The 21,955-nt window shown below is 41.3% G+C and overlaps 1 protein-coding gene across 9 annotated transcripts in view; it reads left to right on the forward strand.

The window, feature by feature from the left end:
* PTPRF (protein tyrosine phosphatase receptor type F) overlaps window positions 1-21,955 on the forward strand; it is a 376,425-nt gene that overhangs the window by 97,572 nt on the left and 256,898 nt on the right. The gene's annotated exons all lie outside the window — the stretch shown is intronic.

Below are 21,955 nucleotides of genomic sequence, written 5' to 3' on the forward strand. Positions count from 1 at the left end.
GATACTACTGGGATTGCTTCCCTTAGCCTCCCTTAATAAAACAAAAATGTTTGTTTTCTCAGTCAGGTGTCAAGAGGAAACAGTGTAATCAAATGTTTAAATTTCTTCTATGCTTCAACATTTTGTTTGTTAGAAGCACCAGTTTATTTTCTAGGACACAGGTGTTTATATTTTTAGCCTTTAAGAAACGTTTGTGCCAAGCATATGGATTGGATTGGGTGCTTGAAGGAAATTGTTGCCTTGTAATATAATAAACATGTATCTAATCAGAGAAGCTGATTATTTCCCATCACAATAAATAGAAAACATGTGATCAGTGACATCGGCATCTATTTTTTTCTTAGTGTTTTTGCAAAGTATTTTTTCAAAAGTAATAGCTATGAGCTTGTAATAGTGATATGTAATCTCTAACATGCAGTGGTTAAATATTAATATACATTGTGTTTAAAGATCAAGAATTTTTTTTAGGTAATGAAACATCAACTCTCAAGCTCCATTGAATTTTGTAAGGTGACCTGTAGAAAGGGAGTGTGTTGTCATCAGAGTGGTCATCTGTTGCAAGAACCTTAGCAAGAATTCCATGCAAATATTAGAATATTGAGAAATTGACCCTTAAGTTTTCTGTCAAGGTCTGATTTAATCAGTTAAAAACATAGCCAGGATGCTTGACAGGGATCACATAAAGAATTCCCAAAGGCTCACGGTCTGTCTAGCTCATCTGTCCCATTTCCTTAATCATGTTGATGGGGATTTTGGTTTTATTTTGTTGTTGAAGCCATGCTGTAAAGCTGACGACGCTGCCTTGTTCAGAGCTGTGGTGGTGCAGGGTTTATTTTCTGTGATGCTGTGACAGTCTGTAGGGGCACTTAGTTACAGAGCTGCCCCATTTTCCCTATTGGGACAGTCTCTCCTGGCACTTGCACAGTGGCACGGAGACTTTAGGCCATATGTGTAATCTCAGTTAATTGTGTTAGATATTTGCTCTCCTTGTTTAATGTTTGTCAAAGTCTTGTAAATGAAGTTGTTACAGTGTGAAATTTTATGGTGTCCGAGTTGGAAATGATCCCGCTTATCTTGTTGAGTTCCTTCCAAGCTATTTCTTGTGGTGGTTCCGCTTTGTAGGCCAGCATGCAGCAGTAGCGGGTCTTCCTCCTGAGTTTTGCTTGATAGTCATTAAGTCCAGATGGCAAATATGATTTTACGTGCTTATAAAAGGTGTTTTGTTCGAAAGGAGTTGTGTAACACATGCAATGGCATTGAGGTTTTTTAAAATTTCACTTTATCTGTGTGTCTCAGGAGCACCAATTATTGGTATTGCCAGGGTGGAGACCCTGACTGATGAGGCACACAATGAGGGAGGGCTGATACAGTGTACACTACAGATACTATGACAAAAATGTCATATTTTTTGTTGGATAGCAGTGACTGATAGGCTGTAGACATTCCTGACACTGCCTGACAGAAAGGGTTATTTTATCTGAAAACAGTGCAGTTACAGATGAGAGACCTCCTGAAAAACATCACTCACTTTTACTAGCAACATCCATCACTTCCTAATTATGGGTGCTTTCAGGTGAAGAAACAAGGTCTTTCCATTGCTCCTGCAGAGCTTTTCTTGTCCTTCCAGCAGCAGCATAGGGTTAAAGTTGGCCTTTTATCCGGGGGCAGAGGGACCTGTGGATTAAATTAATGTATATTGATGTCTGTATGTGTTAGATGGGTATCCCAGTGTTAAAGGAATGGCAGTGGCCAGTAACTGTGGAGAATGAATAATTCTTTGTAGTTTAACCCACCTACTTTGAAGCACAGATCTGTTAAACTTACTTGTTTGGAAGTCAGGGCTTTTCACTGTCTTCCAAAAGCTGAATCAGATCAGAGTAAGTCATTTCTAGTGAAGAGAAAAACCCCTGATCCCTGCTCAGAAACAGGAGAGAGTCTCTGAATTTCAGTTATTCTAACATGCTAATTTTGGTGGCAAAAGCAAGGCTTCCCTTAATGGTCCAGGAGCTCTCACCCCTCTGCATGTCCCTGGAGCTGCCCTGGCTGTCACACCTCCTTCCCCAGCCACAGCTGGCTGCAGGTCCCTGCTGCCCCCAGGCAGGGGGTAGGGGAGGGTCTCCTTGCCTCTCCTGGCCTGGCAGACAGCACTTGGCATTGCTGCCTTTTGGTCCACAGCCAGGACAGAGACTAAAGTGGGATTTTTTCCAAAATGCTGAATTGCCCTGACCTTTTCTCACTGAATTTGTTGATCCTGGTACCATATTGTAGAATTTTTCAGAAATTCATGTACCTTTTTTTTTTTTTTTTTTTGTGCATTTTGTGCATGTGCATTTTCAGTGCAGTCCCTAGCACTGCCTAGAGATCTGGTGTTGATTCCAAAGCCTGTACTGCTTTCTGGCATCAGAGCAGATGCTGACAGCTGTATCCATTATAGAATGGCCTAATAGATTTGAGATCATTGTATCTGCAGGAGCCCTTTCCGTGGCTGAGTGTCTCACACTCCACATTCTGTGCAGGGCTTGGATTTTCAGTTCTGTTCTTAAGAAACGTACCTTCCTTTGCCACACTAGATAATTCTCTTCCCATAGTTTTACAGCAAGAGCAAGGCAGAAGATTTACTTTCTCTTTGTGGTTCTGTTTACATATGGATAAAAATAACAGTTGGTTGAAATATTGTTTGTTTTTATGTATAGGTGAGCCTTTGCTCCACCCATGAGTGCGCCTCTGCTTATATTTCTTTGTATTTACTTTGTGTGGCCTATGGATCAGGCAGCTTTGGAGATGCTGATGATACCATGGCACTATGGTCAGCATAGGTGCCTGTGTGCATGGTGTGGATAGGGAATAAATGAGCATTTTCCAAATTGTTATTTAATTCCAGTGACTCTGCAGATGGCAAAGTATTTACAGTTGCTGGAGTAATCTCTGCTGCCCTGCTCTGCCTTTTCTCTTTAAAGAGTAGCTGCCTTGCAGCCCTTCCCTGGCTGCTGGTAATAGCAGTAATTAAAGCACACCTGGTAATGACAACAGACATGCTGTACCTTCTGCTGCCGAGGACACTGATGTCCTGAGCTTGGGAGTGCTCGTTGCTGCTTAATATGAGCCCTCAGTTTAAATATAGGCTCAAGGTTAAAACCACAGTCCACAGATAAGGTGGGAGTGGACAGCTCCATTCCCCAAGTACATCCCTGGCTTCCTCCTGAGAATTGTAATAGGACAGATGCTGTCCTGTTGAACTGAGTTGGTATTCTTTTGTCCTTAGTTTTGTAGTGTTACGGCAGGACCTTTTTGCAAGAAGACCTAAAGCTATGTCTGTTCCTTCAGATACAAAGAGGGAAAGCAAATGAGATGCAAGTAATTTAAACCAGAAGTATATACTTGGTGATAGTGCAGTCCCCAGACTTGGCAAACAGCCAAGGTGCTGGTTGTGGATGAGCATTGCCCATGGGTTGTATCTTCAGAGTTCTGGAAACAGGTCTGGGTATTTTACACACTGAGTAAAACCCTGAATGTTACTGAAATTCCAGAGAAGTGAATTGCGCTGATGGCTAAGTTTACCTTTTCCTGAAATCATGGTTCAAAGTTTAATTTACTTTAGGGAAAGCAGGATGGGGAAAACAACAACAACAAGAACAACAAAACCCATCCCAAAACCTGAAATACCCCATGCTCACTCTTTTGAAGTCTCCAAGACCGAAATGGATTTGTTGTCTATTCACTCTGCAAAGACTAATTTGTGGGGAAGGTGGCTTCAGAGCAGATACTTGTGCAGGGAAAATGTGGGAGAGCCCATCTATCAATATTGTTCTTACAGCTTTCCCAATGCTTTTACAAATTGATAGTCTGGGAATTGTCTCTGCTGCAGGTAAAGCCAGTTTCAAGCCCGTGTGTGCTGATATTTTATTGAAGTGAGACATGAATACTCTGGGGGAAAATGGCATTGTGAGATAAAGAGCTCTGATACGTGCATATAGCTTAAATGTCACCTTAGAAAAAAGAGATAAAGCATATGTTAATTGTAAAACTGTACTTTATGTACACTCTTTCCTTATTAAAGTTATTTAATCTAATTCATCATATATGAACATATGTGAGGGCTCTGTGTATCCATCCTGAAAATGCACCTTTGAAACAGTTCTATGATTATGTAAATATGTAGTTTTAATAGAAGAGAGAGTAGATTTAGTAGTCTCTGATTAGAGAGAATATTTTTTTCCAGGATTAAGAGTCTGAAATAACAGTCGATTTTATCATTTGTTTTGAAGTAGAGCATTGCAGGTACACATTTTCTTCAAGCTTTAGATAAGTGGTCTGACTGGAATAGCACTTTTAATCTGTTTTAATGGTGTTTTTCCAATATGAAAAGGGCCAAGAAATGCAGAAGTCTAAAGGTCTACTGGTAATGGTTGAAGTGATGGGAGTTGTTTACAGAACATAGTGACTGCATAGCTGCCTCTTGCTAAGAGCATATGTTTGACCTTTGTTCTTGGTTTAAAGTATAATTAAGAAGTACGTGCCTATGTGTATTTAAAAACAATAAAACCATCCCATTTGCAGACTGTAAGGTATTTAGGGCTGGCAGATACAGAAGCATTTCAGTATATTTAAAAACAATAAAACCATCCCATCTGCAGACTGTAAGGTATTTAGGGTTGGCAGATACAGAAACATTTCAGTGAGTGGTGGTGTTAACTGTTTTGTTATTACTGATGTTGAGATGCCTTTTTCCAATGCAGCTAAAATGAGGTCAAATCAAATCTTTATTAAGTATTACTCAGAGGAGTGAGGTAGTCGCCTGTTGTCTTATCTATATAGGTAAAACTGATCTTTTTTAGGTCATCACAAAGTGAAAACTGAGAAATGCCAGCCTAACCTGCCTTTCTTACTCTGTTGTTTTGAGTTGTTACAGCAGATGCTTTTTGTTGCTGCAGTGTTTGATGCTGGATGTCTGCAGCCCTCTTCTTACCTGGGAAACAGAGGAAATACATGGCACATGGCAGGTTTGAAAGGAGCAGCTGGGAGTTGCTTGGAGGTTTTGGAAGTGCAAATCTTATGTGCTAGACACCTTTCACAAAGCTGTGCTGTCAGCCTGAGGTCTGCAGGAAGGCAGTGCTTTCACTACACCCGGGGCAGTGATGAACACGGGCAGCAGGGCACTGGGGCTGGCAGGACCTTGCTGCTCCTGGAGCTCCCTGCCCAGCCCTGCTGCTCTTGTCTTTCTGCTTGCCCAGTTAGCTGCTGACCTCTGCCTGGAGGGACACTTGACTCTGGTGGTGCTGTCTCCCTTCATCTCTCCTTCCTCCCTAGCAGCAGAACACGTGGATGGGTTTGATGGAGAAGGGTATTTGCTGCTGCTCAGGCACTGGGGTGGATGGTCCAGGTGTGCTGGTGCTTTGGCAGGGTGGGCACACAGGAAAAGTGCTGGTGAAACATTGCCCATCCTCATCCCTGGGCTTGCCAGCTCTGCAACAGATGAGCCATAGTGACCAGGGATCTAGCTGGACAGGGTTCTGTGTCACAGTTTAATTAATGTAAATATTTTCAATAATGTGTTTATGTACATAAATACATTTTTTCCTAACAGCTGCAGTTCTTGAACCACAAACTGCAAAGGGAGTAATATAACACCTTTAAAAGAGAGGAGGCAAGCAAAGGAAATTTCTTAATTTAGCCTCTTTTAGCTGGATTGTGAAACTTGGTAAACAGCTGCCTTAGCATATGGGAGGAAAAGGCCATCACTAAGAAAGGGGAAAAGAAAACAAATATCCCATCTCAGTCCTTGTATAGCAGAATATGAGCTGGAAAGAAACCTAAACTCTTTATAAGGGGTTAAGCAATAACAGTATGAGAAGTGGGTATTTTTTCACGATCCATACAGCCACAGTTTGCTGATGACATGAGAAAAGGCCTCTGGTGTGTAAATGTCTGGTTTTACTTTGTGCTGAAGGAACTCCAGATCTACTGTCAGTGCTGTGCACTAACCATGGAGCATGCAGACCTCCTTTTCTGAGGGTTGGTAATAAATAGAAAATTGACAACTTCTAGAGAATTTTATTAAAGAGGAGAAAAATCTGGGCAGGGATCTTTCTCCTCTCTCTTGTTGCAATCCAGGATTAATGCCCAGACCCTTTAAAGGCCATTAGTACCAGGAACAGAAGTTAAAAGAAAACAAAGTCTTGTTTTCAGTTGCTTTCTCTGTTACTCATTTTGGATTCAGTGCATGAATGACTTGTAGTTCACCGAGGGTCTGAGTCACAGGATCAAGGCTACAATGGAGGTATTGTAATCACCTTTCTCTTTCCACCACCCTGTGCAGTCGAGTTGAAATCCTGCTTTTTGGCATCCAGGCTGTTGCTTTGGTGACCAATTATGACTCCAGAAGTATACATTGTGGTCTCACTCAATAGCTGAAAGAGTGTAAGGAAAAAGATAAATGTGTTCAAACACAGCTCTGTTTTGCAAGCCTTCAAGGTGATTCAGAATAGAGCTGTTGGCATGTTTGATTTAACATGGAGGATCAGTGCAGTGTTAGGAATTCAAATGTCAGTGTTACAAATCCAGAAAACATAATTAAAGGTGATTTAACACTCAGAATGCTGTGCCCTTTACATACACATTATAATTACCTCTAATTTTTGTTAGCATGGAATTCTTGGTTTCTTTAAGCAGCACTGTTTCTCTGCAATTATTTAATTTCAGAAATCATTACATGTTAATCACTCAAACCTTTGTTTTCTAGAAACCTAAGATGCAGTCTATAATTTTGGTTTAGTGGATGCATCTTGTGCTCCTTTATCTTATTGATGGTCCTCAAAGTCTTCATGTGAACGCAGCAGGGTTGTATAAAGTATTTTTGGAATCAAGAGGGAGTTTTATGACAATGACATGGCAGGGGTGAAAGAGTGAGAAAAACGGTAAGTTCTGTAAACACTTGAATATAGTAGCTCCTGCACAAGTAAAGGAGGAAAAAAAGTCAAATCAGTGTACAAATACAAGAAAAATGTGTAATTTTAGGGAAAAGGATCACATGTGATGATCAGGCAGAATTTTCTTTCTTAGAGCACTTTAAGCTGTGGTGTTGGCAGGAGTCCTTCATTGTTCCCCAGGATGTTTAATCTCCTTTTCTTTGTGTGGTTGGTGAAGTCCCTGGGTTGGAGATGTCTTTGTGTTCAGACACCCCTGTCTGTGCCACTTGCACTTACAAGTGACCACTGTAGTGATTTAGTGACTGTGTCCTCTGTAACACGCTGACACCACAGGTCACTGATACTCTTCCTGGGCTTGTGAGGGTGGCTGCTGTCCCTGCTGAGGAGATGTTTTTTGTTTGTCCTCCCCAAACACTGGTGTTTATATTCCCTTGATAAAAGAAGAAACATTCCAAGCATGCAATCAAAATGAAAACTCTCGTAGATCTGGCAGGCAGAATCACTAATAGCAGCAGATACTTAAGTAGCCTATTTTCATAATCCCACAGGTAGTTGTTAAGAGCATTTTCTGCTACTGGGAGAACATCTATCCTTCTGTTGAGCTTCTTGTCAGCTATCTCTGTGTTTATGACCTTAATGGAGTTTCTAGCAATTGTACCAAGATACAGTAGGCTCTGTGTATATCCATAATTCAGTATTTTATTTTAAACCTAGTAGCAACTCATGTTGGTGTAGATGAGGTGTTCGGGTTGCACCTGTACTGGTAACACAAACTTGCCATGTCCTCATAAATGTTCCTTCCTTGGTGGTGGAACTAAATTTAGAGTAGCTTTGTTAGCTGCATTTTGCTCTTCTAAATGAGATGATTCTCTTGGGCTAGATGACATCTGCTGCTGAAGTGGTAGCTAGGGCAGAATTAGTAAATCAGCCTTTTCAAAGCATTTTCCCAAAATCTGCTATGTGGAAGAGTATAGATTGACAAACTGGTAACTTCTCACTGGGGTTTATGGAAATTATTAAGTCAATTACAGAGTGCAAGAAAGCTGTACTGTGCAGCACGTTTTCTTTTCCTTGTGTAGTTTTTAAATACATTGCAACAGTGTTGAACTGGGAATGGCATTTTAAGAGGAGACACTTCGGTGCCACTGTGAGTGCAAACCACACAGTGCTGAAGAACCAGATTGTGCAAAGGATTTCAGAAGCTGATAATAAAAGACTGTGCTCATTGGTGATACAGGAGTAACAACTATGTTGCAAGTCAGATTACAATCTCATTATTTCAAAGCAAAAGTTACCTGGGATACATATTCATGTTTTAATCAATAAGCCAATCTTGTGACATATCAGAGTTTTGCCAGGAAGAATTAAGACTTTAAAATAAAGCATCTATTGCTGAAACCTGAGCCTCTGATCTCTCTATTTAATCATTTGGTAAAGGAAGAAGGAAACAAAATATTCTCCAGGTTATTTAGTTTAAAAAATACTTTTTTTTTAATGTTGACCAGCAATTTGTAGGCTCTGAGAATGAGATAGGAGCCCTAATTATCGTGACTTTAACATTCTATTAAGCTTTATAAAAATGAGCTTTTTAGTAGGGTGCAGCCTTGTTGCCTTGAACACTTGTCTAGAAAGCAACATCTAAGGATTGGATGTGAATCATGTGCTACCTCATGTTGCTCTTTTCAGAGTTTTCTGATGAACTCTGAACCACTTCCCAGAATAAATGGGAAAATGTTTTAAGAACTTTTGAGAATATAATCCACTCCCTGTGGGTTGTTCTCTGTGGTTTTCCCTGGTTGTTAGGGAACTACAGGTCTTGTCTTGCCTCCACACTGCCATTGTGATTCCCAGGTCAAAGGACAGGGCACAGACACAGCCTTTGGTATGGCTGAGAAAGGCGAGAAATCCTCAAAGGTTTGTCTTTTTAGAGAGGGGCTATCCTCATTAATAGATCTTTATCACATGTGCTACTTGAAGGAACTTGGTCCACCTGAGCTGTAAATTCTGAAAACTGCAGTTTCTATTTTAAGTTTCTTGTAAAAGGTAAGGGAACATGTGGCAGTGATTCTGGTCTGAGAGAGAAATAGAAAGTGATTTGCTGAAAACCAACACTTACCAGAAGATTCTCCCTCTGAAAAGCTGGCAAAGGGTTTTAAACCTCCTGGCAGTGTTGTTGATGAGGGAAGAGTATTGTTCTGGTTATGGAAGAGTGCTGGGGTTTTCCTTAAAGGTTGTTTTCTGCAGAGGGACATGGTTTTTTGAATTATTTTTTTCTGATGTTATTGAAATGTAACCATAGACCCTAGGTGGGAGATTGTTTTGCAGAGGAAAATCAATCAAAACACTGCCTTGAAATACTTTTTTAGAGGTTTTACAGTGTGCAGTAATTGGGCTGCTATGGTAGATAGAACCTTTCTTGCACTGATGATCTGGGTTTCACCAGTCTCTGCCCATCTCCTCCTTCTTACTCTAAACCTGTTTTGTCACTAGCAGCAGAGTAATAAATCAGGAGTCTGCTTTAGGTCAAAGAGAATTGTGTTCTTTTTCTCCCTCTTATTTATTTTTAATTTGGAGTGGTTCCCTGATCCAATCAACAGCACAAAACTATTGATGCAGTTGGGGAGGTGACTGGACTGAGGCACTGTCACTGCTTAAGCCCTCAGTGTTGCAGAAAGATGTGCTTAGCAAATTATTGCCTTGATTCCAGGAGATGAATACGCTGTTACACTAGAGACTATTGTGAAAACCTGGGGACTTGTGAAAGCCTTGGTAGCAGTGAGCCCTGTCTGGATGTCCAAGAGTTCTCTGCTTCTCATAAAGAACTTGCTATGGGTTTTGAAAGCATTGAAGTAAAAGTTAAAGTATCTGAAAATACATGGTTGCACTCTCAAATGTATCAGTGCTAGTACTGACCCATTTTACTGAAGAGCTTTGGCACCATGAAGTCAAGTCTCAAAAAAAAAAAATTTTTTTTTTCTTTCCCCCTCTCCTTTGTAGATACTGGACAGTTGGCTTTCAGTAATGTTCTCAGTGATTTTCCAGTGATACTATCACTTAAAGCTTTTTTGGATGATCTCTAGATTTTTGTTCAAAATGTTTGAAGTATAAAAGATGTAACCTCAAAATGGATTGATATAGATATATTGGCTCTGCAGTGAAGGCTTGTGATTGATAAAATTTTCAGCTTGAAGAGCTCTTGCAGGTACTTTTTCCAGAAAGTGTATGCACTGGTGGCTGCATTTGCATCTTGCTGTCTGTGTTATCCAAGGAGACAACTGGTCATTACAGGAAGAGTGTTTTGAGATGGAGAGTGGAGAGTTTTTTATTGGCCATTAAATCTCTTGGAGGATGCCAGCTTCTAGAGGACTAGAAAATAATGGGAGGTAGTTAGATTTCTAAACTTTCAGCTTCAGAAATAATTTTCATTTCATTATTGAAATTGAAGTGATGAATAATGCTGAAATCATATTTGTCCATATTAAATGGAAGCTGGCCATGCCCTCTCTTGAAGAAGAAGTAGGAACATGCTTTTATAACTTCAAGGGCAGAATCTCAAATAACTAGACTCATACATGTGTAAAGCATCTGGATTAGTAATAGAAATAATTTTATTCTTCATATTTCCTAACAAAAATAAACTCAGTCTCATTGCTACATTTTTATTAAAAGTTTAAAGAAAGAGACGATATCTTGCCTTCATCCACTCCCCACTCCCTCGGCACAGTCGTGCTGTGCTTGATGCTCCTGATGACGAGATTTATCATTAAATGGTGATTTTTAAGTTATTTATGTGAGAGATATCATGCTGTACTCTGTAATACTACTTTCCTTTTTATCTTCCATCCAAAGATCTGAACTTGGCATTGCAAAGTACTGGTCCTAACTCTTCTTTACAGCTAGCAGAGCTCTGGAACACAGAAGTGGAGCAGTGTGTTCAGTATTGAGGAATGTCTTGAAAGAGCAATAACTAATCTTATTTTTTTAAAAAGTCTTGTCTTGTTTGGGGTTGTGGTGTTGAGGCAGTGCCTGGCACAAAGGCATGGTGCTTTACTTGGGAGCAGCCTGTGGAGTAAAGGTATCTCCACCAATGCCTGTCTTTTCTTCTTCATGCTATTGCTCCAACTCCCCGAGAAAAAGATTAGGCATTAGTGTTTGCAGGTCATGAGTAGAATTATTGCTGCTTTTCTTCCATTTTCCCCTTCATTAGCTACGGGGGGAACCTGTTAGATATTTTCAAGACTGTGTTGTTACATGTGCCTACAATCACATCAGCCAAGAGCTTGCAGGTGCATCAGTTTCAAATAGTGTATGTGGTGTGGGAGCAGTGATGTGCTTTGGGGGGCACAGGGGGGACCAGGCCATCGCTCCCAGCCCTTGGACCTGGGGCTCTGTCACGCTGTCAGTGCCAGCACAGCCAATGGAGGTGGGCTGTGCTGCGCCTTGGCTTGCAAGGGACAGTGGACTGCAGTTTCTTTGGTTCACTTAGGCACTGAACTGTAATGGCCAGGCAGTGCTGATGTTGTTGAAGCAGCAGATTTTGGGTATAAGACAATTCTATTTATTTATTTATTTTTGCTTGCACAAAAGCAAAGCAAAGTGGACAAGCACTGTACTGGTATTTGAAAGTTTGTTTTTTTCTTCTTCTCTCTAAACCTTGGGTTAAAAATAAGCTCAAAACAAAACTGGCTATGAGGCTCAGACAATGTAAAGGTGTCTGCAAAGCATTATGTAAACAGTCTTTGCTTATAGCTTAGTTGGTTCATTTTTTGGTGTGTGTCAGAATATGTTTATTCTTGTGAGGCTGTGAGACATCATCCATTTAGCAGGGAGATGTAAGACAGAGGAATAGTGTATGAGGTTGTTTGCAGCTGTCCAAGGGGTAAGCATCTTGCTGAGAGAAAGCAAAGCAAAACCATCTTTAAGAGTGGTTGTTTTTTTGTGCTTCATTGGAGAAAGTGTTAAAAGTCTAAATTATACTTTTCCTGATGAGTTTTTGAGCAAGGGTGTTGCTGAGAAATATATGTCTGTGGAGTATTTGTAAGAGAGAGGCTTCAGGAGCTCAGAGGTCTGTTTAATTCTTTTCTTCCATTAGTCCATGAAGCAAAACGAGTGGGAGGTCTGTGAAGCCAGATCACTGTTGATAAGGGACAACACAGTTCCCAATGCAAGGATTTAAAAACTCACTTTAATACTGCATGAAGAGCAGAGCAAGAAGGTGTGACTGGGTGTGGGAGCCAGCAGTACTTGGGCTGGAATCAAAGCACATCTCTTGGGCAGATACAGAGTAGTGCATCTCTTCCATGTCGTGATGTCTGTACCGGGCATCAGTCTGGATTCCTCCCATACTGGTTGTCTTAGAAGACTATTTAAAAGAGCCAAGACAAGACAAGATTAAAAAAAAAAAAAAAAAAAAAAAGGTGAAAAAATTAGTTGTTGCTCTTTTAAGACATTGAGTCCAGATTTGCTCAAGTCAAACAGGATTTGGGTTTAGGATAGTGGTAGTTGCATGAAATGTCATGTGCCCCAGGTTGTGAGAGGCTGGGGTAACAATCCAGACTAGTCCTCTGACTTGGGGCACTGTAAATCTGAACTGGAGGGCTGTGCAACAGGTACAGTTATTTTTGGCCATGTGGATCATGCCAGCACTGCCCTGGGCTTCCCCATTATAAAACAGGCAGCTCAAGAACCCGAGGTTTTCCTCTGTGCGGGCCTGAAATGGAATGTGGATGTTTCTGGCCTTGGTGAGTTTTTAGGAGAATGGTCTGATTTTTGAGGAGGGAGCCACATGGTTCAGGGAAGATTGGGCTGGTGTGTGACTCCATGCATGGTTTGTTTCCCTCTCCGAGGTATCTTTGTTTCTGTTTAGTATTCTGTCTGCTGTGCTGAGACCTGGGTCTTGTTTAATCAGTTTGGTTCTGATTACTTCCTTGTATCCATGGGTCTCATCTTGAATTCAGTGTTTTGCATTACAAATCTGCTCTCCAGAGATGGACAGAATATATAGCTCCATCTGCCACATCCAGTTTTAGCCCTTTTTCACGGGGCCCTGTTAACAGGTGACATGCACAGTCCAACGAGATTCCAGATAATTGTTGGTGTGTAATTAGGAAGAAGTGTGCTGAGCGGCCTCTCTTCTGCAAAATGGAGGAACTGCTGCAGAGATGGGGAGTACTGGCAGGACCTCCTGGTGCAGCTCCCATCCTCACTCCGTCCCGGAGCCTGCCTTGGCATTGAAGGGAGAGATGAGGCACAGGAGCTGGATTATTCTGCTCATGTGCCAGCTTCTAAATGCCAGAGGAGACACAGGGAAGTAGATGTATCATTTGTTCTCTTTTGTTTTGTGACATTTGGATGACAGTGTTCTTGAAATGGTCATTTATGCTGTTACTGTTGTGAGAAAGAGGTTAGTCTAAAATCAGTATGTAGAAGTGCTAATAAATACAGTGTTTCTGCACTATCAATGGATAGATGACTATTTTGATTTTGTATCTCATTGTTCTCCTAGAGCAAAACCTCTTGTTGTTACGGGATTATAAGAAAGAAACTGTATTTTTAGGCTTAGGGTAGAAAAACTACAATTCAGATCTCTCCAAAGTAGTGGTATAAATTGTTGCAATTAAAACTAAAGTTTTAGTGGCATTTTAAGATTAAAATTAGTGCAGAAAATGTTTGCAGGGTAATTCTGTTTTTATAGGAGCCTGGTAACTGGAATAAGCATCTGTGTTTTCAAGACAGTGGTATTTGCTCTTCAGAGTTTCATAGTGGATTTTGTTTGTTTATTTTTCTGGTTTTCAAAATCTGTTATCACTAAATAGTGTCAGGGAGGCAGAGTGTTATCACTTTATAGTTGGGGAGTGCAAGGTGCAGAGATGAAGGCACTTGACAAGGTTGTGAGAGTTCTTGCACTTGAAAGCAGGGTTGGAGCTCTGGATCTGCTTGGCTTCTGGCAAAACAGCCACTCTGCTCCACTGTATCAGCTGGAAAAGCGAAGCACAACAGGGGTGTTGGAGATTTTAAAAAGAAAATCACAATGCATTCACTATAAAATACATGCACGGTGTCATTTTTATAGAAATATGTGCATACAGATGTGAAATACACACAAATGACGTGTGAATATGTGTGCATATGTTTAAAAGTCATTTGGAAAGAAACTCTTAGCAGATCTCTATTGGACTCAGGTAGAAGAAGTGAGATCTGCTGGTTAAGGAAAATCTGGGGAGTCACAGCAGCTGAGGCTACAATCCCAGTGCAGAGGATGCCTAACAAGACCTCATGCACTGGCTCATCCCTGCTTTTAGGGAACCTTTTCTGAGATTTTATAGCCCTGTGCTGCTGTCTCATAGCATGGATGAAATCTAGTCATCCAGTCTGGGAAAGCCCCAGGGAAGGAGCTTGAGAATTGTATTTTGAATGCAGTGAGTGGATTTGTATCCTCTACTTTTAGGTATGCATATTCTTTTGTATACTTGATGACTTGGACAGTTGAAACTAAAAGCTTCCATTGAAACAATATATTGAGAGATGAAAGTTTTGAACAAGGGCTCTGGCAGGTAGTTCTGTAACACAAGTGTAGTTTAAAGCTGTTCTAAAACAGCTGTAATGACAGTACTATCATATATTGCTGTCAGAGAAAAACACAATTTCTTCCTCTGTGGGGAGAGGGAAATAGCTGGTTAACAGCTACAGACTTACCTCCCGAGATTTACCTCTTCAGATGAAGTGCTAAGGAAAAATGTGAGGCTTTCCTATCAAGTAGATATTGTTAGCTGTATTTGTTACTTGCTTTGCTGCCAGGGTTAATGAGGTGAGTGGAGGCCGAATAAATGTAATGTATTCATAGGTAATGGTATTAAAAATGAAGCCTGAAAAGGCTGGCTAGCAGCCAGTCTGGGATACCCCTTTTCTCACCATTCCGCTTCGAGATAAGCTGTGAAGAAGAGCATCTGTGTGAAATGGGAGGTGAGGCAAAAGTGTTTAAAGTTGTAGCTTACTATTTAATTTCCAAACTACACCAGGAGTGCTGGTGCCTGTTTGGTAGTTTATTAGGGAGTGTACTATAAAGTTGTTTCAGCACAGGCAGCTGTGGTCTGTCAGAGTTGCACTTACCACTCACTTCCCACGGCTCATGGAAGCTGATGTCTAACTTGACCCAGTATTTCTGCTGATCTTGAGTTGTGCATAACACTTCTCAACAGAAATATAAATTTATCATAAAATTGGATATGAAGTCTTACATAGCAGCCTGGTGCAAAACATAGATGGGGTGAATTTTATTAGTATTTATATCCATAAAATTTAATTTTAGAGATTGTAAGGGATGAGAACACCACTGTAGTGGATTTACGGTGTTTCATGAAAAAAGTGCCTGCATCTCCGGTTTTAGAAATCACAATGTTAGAGTGTGCCTTTTAAATTATTACTTAGGCTGTTTTGCCATTCCCCCTTGTTTATGGGGTGATGCTTTATGTTTTTAATGTATATTTTTGTTTTGATTCATTTTAGTTTCACAGCTATGGCCTTATGTAATCGTTCTGAATAATGCAAATCTGTTTTGGTTACATCAGCAGGGCATTTAATGTCCACACAACTGCTAATCATTCTTCAATTTGTGCAATTAGAATAAAGCTTGGGTCATAAGTGGTAGAAATATGAGCAGGTCTGATGCTCCTGTGCTCTTGTCTGCTCTTGGTTTATGTGCTGTGGAGGTGATTCTAGTCTGCTCCTGAGCCAGGGTGTATTTACTTCAGCTTAATTAAGCACCAGCCCTCCCAGTGCTTTGCCTCTGAGTGCAGTCAGTGATCTTGATTCATTGGTTGGTCTGGAAGAAGATAACAACCATGGCATAAAGGATGGGGTGTTTTTTCGTGCTGGTATGTGCTCATCACTGCTAAGTGCTTCCATTGATTACAGCAGCATGAACACAGCTGAAAACAACACGGTTGGTGGTTTCTAGGAATGCTTGTGCTACCTTTACCAAGCCCTTGCCTTGTTGCTTGAGGACTTTATTTTGAAACAGAAGAGGAAATGTCAGGCAAACATGTGCAAATGCTTGTTGTGATTGCCGTTTTGGAGGGGCTACCTGCTGACTCTTCCCCAGCTGTACATCCTGAGCATCCCTAGCAGGCAGGCTCTGGTTGATTTTGGGGTGTTACTGGAACCAGTCTGCAGAAACAGAGCAGGTACAGGCACAACTGGGATGACTGGGTGGGGGAAATGGAGGTGCAGACTGTGCTGCGGTGGTTGTGTGCGTGTCATGTCATGTTAGCCTGAACTTTTAAATGGCAGGTGAAAAGCTTCAGCTAATGCTCCTTTAATAATTAATTGATGTGAACAGACACATCTTTGAGCCATTTTCATTTTATATGGTATGATAGACTTTTGATTAATTACCCTAGCTTGTAGAGTTGTAATAGATAAGTGTCTTACTTAAGGGAAGGAAAGGCTGTACTTTGCTTGTTATTGACCATGCGCTAATGGATCAGGTAGGCTGAAGTGCATGCACCCTCACAGGCACACAGCTCCCCTGCCATGCCACATGAAAAATGTCAGTCTCTCTTGAGTGCATCTGTTTGTTATGTTTTGGACTGGACACACCACCCTAGGCACTGCTGGAATAGAAATGAATTCTCGTAAAGGGGCAGTAAGCTAATTTAGGCCCCTTCTTTCTTAATCAACTTGGCTACCTCATGTTGTGCCTAATTGAGATTACAAATTGCATCCTCTCAACTGTTGTGGTATATACACTTGAGCATTAGGAAATGCGTGAGGAAAGACAGCAAAGGGAGGGGAAATGGAGACATAGGCAGTGATGTATGAGACCTCTGGGGCTAGACCTACTGCAGTCAAATTGCCCATGTCGGCTTCCTGATTAGGCTGGTTGCCTCAATTAGGGCAGGCCATGCTCTCAACAAGGTCTTAAATGCTGCTGTGAGACCCCTTGGTGCTGCACCTGTTTAATCTAAATAAGAACGTTGTATTTTTATTGACTTTAGTATGAAAATGAATGCTGCAGTGGCCTCTAGGGCACTCTTGTAATACAGTTTTGTATATAAAAATGGCTTTTTCCTTCCTCATGTTTTTGTGAATGGACAGAGTAAAGACAGCCCTTTTCAAACTAATGTTGAACTGGGAGTGTTTGCAGTTTGATCTTTGACTCCATCCATCTCCATCTCCCCTAGATACTATTAGTCTGAGATATCTTGGCACTGCTTGGCAACCTTTCATCTCCAGCTCATGTACGGCTGTCCCCGAGATGCAGCCGTTGCTCTGAAAACACAGCAGAGTCAGAAAAAAGCTTGAAAGCGCTTACTCATGGTTCTTTGGTTGTTCTGCAAATGGTGTCCCCCGCAGGCAGGGTAAGACAGCCCAGGAGTGACAGAGGTGCTCTCAGCAGGGGTTGTATCAAACACCTGACAAGGATTTTCTGGTAGCGCCATGCTGGAGTTGGTCTGGTTCTGGCCATTGTTGTTTCTCACTGTTCTTCACCTGTGTGAGCTGAGATGAAAGGGTTTGTTATCTGATGCTTTCTTCAGAAGTTAATAAACATAAAGGACATTTTGCATTATCTCTGCCCCCTAGATTCAATTGCTGGGCGTGGAATGGTTCAGAAGACTTTGTGTAGTTCAGGATTCAAAGCCACTTGAATAAACTCAGGGTTTAATAGACAGAAGATGGATGAGATGGTTTACTGTTTTTCTCTGCACATTTGCCTAAGGCTTTCAGCTGTCCAGAGAAATGACAAACTACATCAAACAGAACTAGTTATTGGTAGCTGGGTGTTTTTTTTAAATATTTCATTTCAAGAAAGTTGCTGCTAAGGTGTTTTCTATACCTTCTGATATACTCTACTGGTAAAAAAAAAAAACAAACCCCGAAAACAATCAAGTAAAAAAATCCTGTTTGAATAACAGTTTAAAAAGTCAGTGATGATAATGATGAATTTGCATAACATCTCTTGATAGAAATCTTTTTATATTAATGCTAATTGGAAATGTTTTAAAGGTAACATTTAATAGTATTTTAGCACTGTTGCCTGTAGAAGGATTTTGACCTTTTCATTGCCCTGTGAGCCTGGGTTATTAATCAGGAAAATTGCACGTGAAGACATGAGGAACGTCTGACATAATTTGCAAGATTCTGCAGGTCCTTTCTTGTGGACAAAAATACCTAAAACTTGGACTTCTTTAACTTGTAGAGGAGTCAAATTACAATAGTTGTACACGGTGTGTGCTTTAACTCTCAGCTTGCTAACTGCTCAGAGATTGCTGGCTGCTCTGAAAGCTTAGGGAGGATATGAGTACGTGCTGTTACAAACTTGGAGGGGTTAAAAGGGCTTGTAGTTAATCCAAAATATAAAAATGCTACAGCAGCAGAATTGCTTCAAGCTCTTTTAAAAGTCCTTTCAAGTTAAGATGACATTGCTTTTGGTTTAATATAATGAATTCAGTAAAGCAAGAAGGCACTAGCTGTTCTGCTTGTTCTCACTCTCTGGTGAGGAAAAGGGGGCTTATAGGATTCTCGTTTGGCTAAATAAAGTTTGACTTGCATGTAGTGTGATAAATTCAAGTGGCATGCTTTCAAAGATAAAGAGCCAAGCAGCTGCAGCTTGTGCCTCCAGTAATTTCAAGCAACTCGTTTGGACAGTTGATGGAAAGGGTTTTGGGGATGGTGCACTTTCCCAGGGTAGTTGGTCTCTTGGAAAAAAATAATCAGCTTTGCGTGGTTCATGCAAAGGACTGTCTGTAGTTATTTAGTCTTGGTCTTCATGATGGCTGCTGCCTCTGAATCTGCTGTGCCTGTAGTTTCACTTGGTTTTCCTGGTGCATTCTCTCTTCAGGCAGTGGTTTGATCAGCTTTCCTTTTCCTGTTTGCACAGCTAAGAAATGAAGTCCTGCTGGCTCCACTTGTACTGCTGGTGCTGCTGGGCAGCGAAGGCTCTGGAGGAGGCTGCGGGACGGGCACTTGCAGGTTGTGTGATGGAGTTTGCCAGGCCCTTGAAAGGATGCCCTCCTCCCAGCCATGGTACAGAGTCAGGATTGATCTTGTAGCTGAACACCAAACAGGACTTGGGGCACAGTCCTGCTGTGGATCCCCTTCCTGGAGAAGGTTGTCAGGACAGGCATGTGGCAGTGGTTAAATGTCTGGTAGTCAGTGGTGAACTTTTAAGTGATAGACACTGCAGTGTATCCAAAACCTTTGTCATGTAATCAGAGGGTAAGGGTTTTCCATGTTTGCTGGCAAAGAAGGGTACCAGAGGGATGCTTGCATGTGTAAAGCCCTGACTGTTTATTTCAGCCCTTGGGAGCTCTCATGTTGCTTTTGCTCAGAAAGGGTCCCATTTGCCAGGGATGGTCACTTTGTTTCAGTTAGCTCTGAGTCTTAATTGGATTTTAATGAACACTGTCAAGGGAGAGACATACTTTTATTTGGTATTTTTAATATTTCTGTCAGACAACAGATCGCCCTGGCTTCCTTAGGAGATGCCAGGTCTCAGGCATACTCATTTGGACAAATGCAGGTTGACTTGACTGTCTGAAGCCTGTGAGTCTCGGTGGAAGAGCAAGCCTAAGATACTTTCTCACAGAGATCTACACCACCATGACCCATCTGGTGTGAGGCTTTAGTGCTCTGTGAGTAGGACAGAAGCACACCAGAGCAGTGGGGAATCTGCAGCACCTTAAGCAGACTTACACTGCTGGTGTCCTCAGGGGGTTAATCTGTCAGGAATTATGTTGTCTGTGAGCTTGGAGAACAGAATAAGCTTTATTCTGAACAGCACTGCTTCATGAGGGATAGCTATTCAAATTCTTTCATGGATTCTTTTTAAAAGGGTTGTATACAAATTATTTCTTACAAACCACCTGCATACATAAAATACATTTTCTGTTGCCAGCATCTTGTAGAGTTGGATTGCTGATCTCGCCCTGACAGTGCCTTGGGTACTTTGTTCTTTTGCTTAAAAAGCTGATCATTGATACTTTTCCAAATGTTTCCATGTCTGTAATGTCAGTTAAGAATATCTAATGCATTGCTCCTTCAGACAGAGAAGATACCTGCTGCATCAGGAAAGTTCCTGTTTTGTTGCCTCCTCCTCTAGAGTCAGGAATGGCCCCTGTGCTTTGTGGAAGAGGTTTGGGATTCATTTTTCTTCAGAGGACACGGGAAAAATCTAAAGGAAAAACCAAAAGATGCATGAGTCTGTCTCAAAGCCCTTTTCAGAAATCTTGTCTACCCTCTGAAAAGAGAAAATTACCTTGTACACTGCATATAATTTAGGCTGAGGTTTTTTCCTCACACTTCAATTCTCAAAGAATGTTTCTTTTTAAAGGATAAAATATGAAAATAAAATTTAAACCCAGCCTGTCAGTAAAGGGTAATGAATTCTGAAATAAAGCCTCTGGGCTTTGAACCTTTGCTGGTTGACCCCTAAAATATTGCTAGTGGGGTACTTCTCTGCTGGAACTATTTCTGGAACACTTACTGGATGCTTACCAGGTAGAAAGACTTGGCTTACTAGCAGTGGAGTAAAGAGGCAAGATTCTTCCAAGAAGTTTCTGGAAGAGCATCCGGGTCAGTGGGGAATGTCCTAGAATTTCTACCATGAAATCTGTGGATCTGTCTACAGTATCTACCTTTCTCCTGCTCAAAAGTGGTGGATGATTCTGAAAGATTAACTGATTTTTTTCAAGCAATAGATGGGCTGCCTTTACTACAGGGAGTGTTACAGCTTCTGTGTGAAGAGGAGAGACTTCTTCATTGGTCTGTCCTCAACCCATCCCATTTTGGGATCTTTGCTACATGAGATGGGTGAGAGCACTTGATTCTACTGGACCTTCCCTGACCTTCCCCATCAGGGACACTGTGTTGGTGTGTGTCACTTCATGTGAATTTCACACTGGCGTTGTGGGTGGTATGTGAGGAGCAGAGCTGCCCATTTCTTGACAAGGATCCAGTGATACAGCAAGTCCTGTACATGATGAGTGATATTCCCTACACTTTCTAAAATTCAGTGTTTGATGCAGAAATTGTGGGATGAGTACATTCCAAGCATAGACTGGCCTCCCTTCTGCAGTGTGCATACTAGCAGCTCCTTCTGCAGGACTGTCCTGACCTTGTTTATTTTGGACTTAGGCACCGTAAAATAGCTTGTTAATTGATGCTCATTTAGAATTATAATTAGGTGTTACCAGATGAGTTCTGTAATACACAATTAAAATGTTATAAAAAATTTTGTGGCTTTTAATACTTCATTTATTGGTTAAAATTTAATTCAGGGTACACTGATTGCAAGCTCTCTGTGTATGTGCATAATTATTAAAACCCACAAGGGTAAAACCAAAGCAGGTTTGAGTGATGCAGAATCCATGCACTGCCTGGAGGTCAGGCAGCCAGGGATACAAGCTCTGGCATCGGATGACTTTGTCCTACTTCTCTGTAGCCTGACTAAACACAGGACTGGCGTGAACGTGGGGTTGTGTGCTCTTGCTGGTTGGGTAAAACCACCCCTCGGCTCAGGTCCACTTTAATGGGCTGGGCACACATCTAGAAGTGAGGGACACAGAGCTGCAGACTTGGAGCACACAAGCTTTCAGAGGGAACGTTATCAAAGCCATTTTGATGTGTTGGTCTGCAGGTAAGAAAAATCTTGGACATCTGGTGCCATTGCATATCCAAAGGTAAATGCTTCAAACTTGGAGCATGTTCCCCATACGTCACTAAGAGCTTCAGAGCCATTGTTTCTTGGCAGCTGAGGAGTTGCTATGCTGCTGTTAATTTGTTTGGTTTTGATGAACAAGGTGCTACATTTTGTGTTGTTAGTCCCACACCAGCATCAGCCGTGTGGAGGAAGAAAGGGCTGTTCCTTTTCTTGGAGCTGTACTTAACCTGGTCCACCTTAAGCCTTCTTTTGTTTTTTATGAAAGTAGGTAATATCTTTCCCCTTTAAGATCTGTTTTTCTGCTGGAAGCTTTTTTCCCTTCAGGATTTTACATTCTGGCAACTAACAAATTAAAATAGCTTTCCTCCTA

Source organism: Pseudopodoces humilis, chromosome 10 (assembly GCF_049639895.1).
Source record: "Pseudopodoces humilis isolate 2021_Gansu_Grassland_sample_001 chromosome 10, ASM4963989v1, whole genome shotgun sequence".
Lineage (NCBI taxonomy): Eukaryota > Metazoa > Chordata > Aves > Passeriformes > Paridae > Pseudopodoces > Pseudopodoces humilis.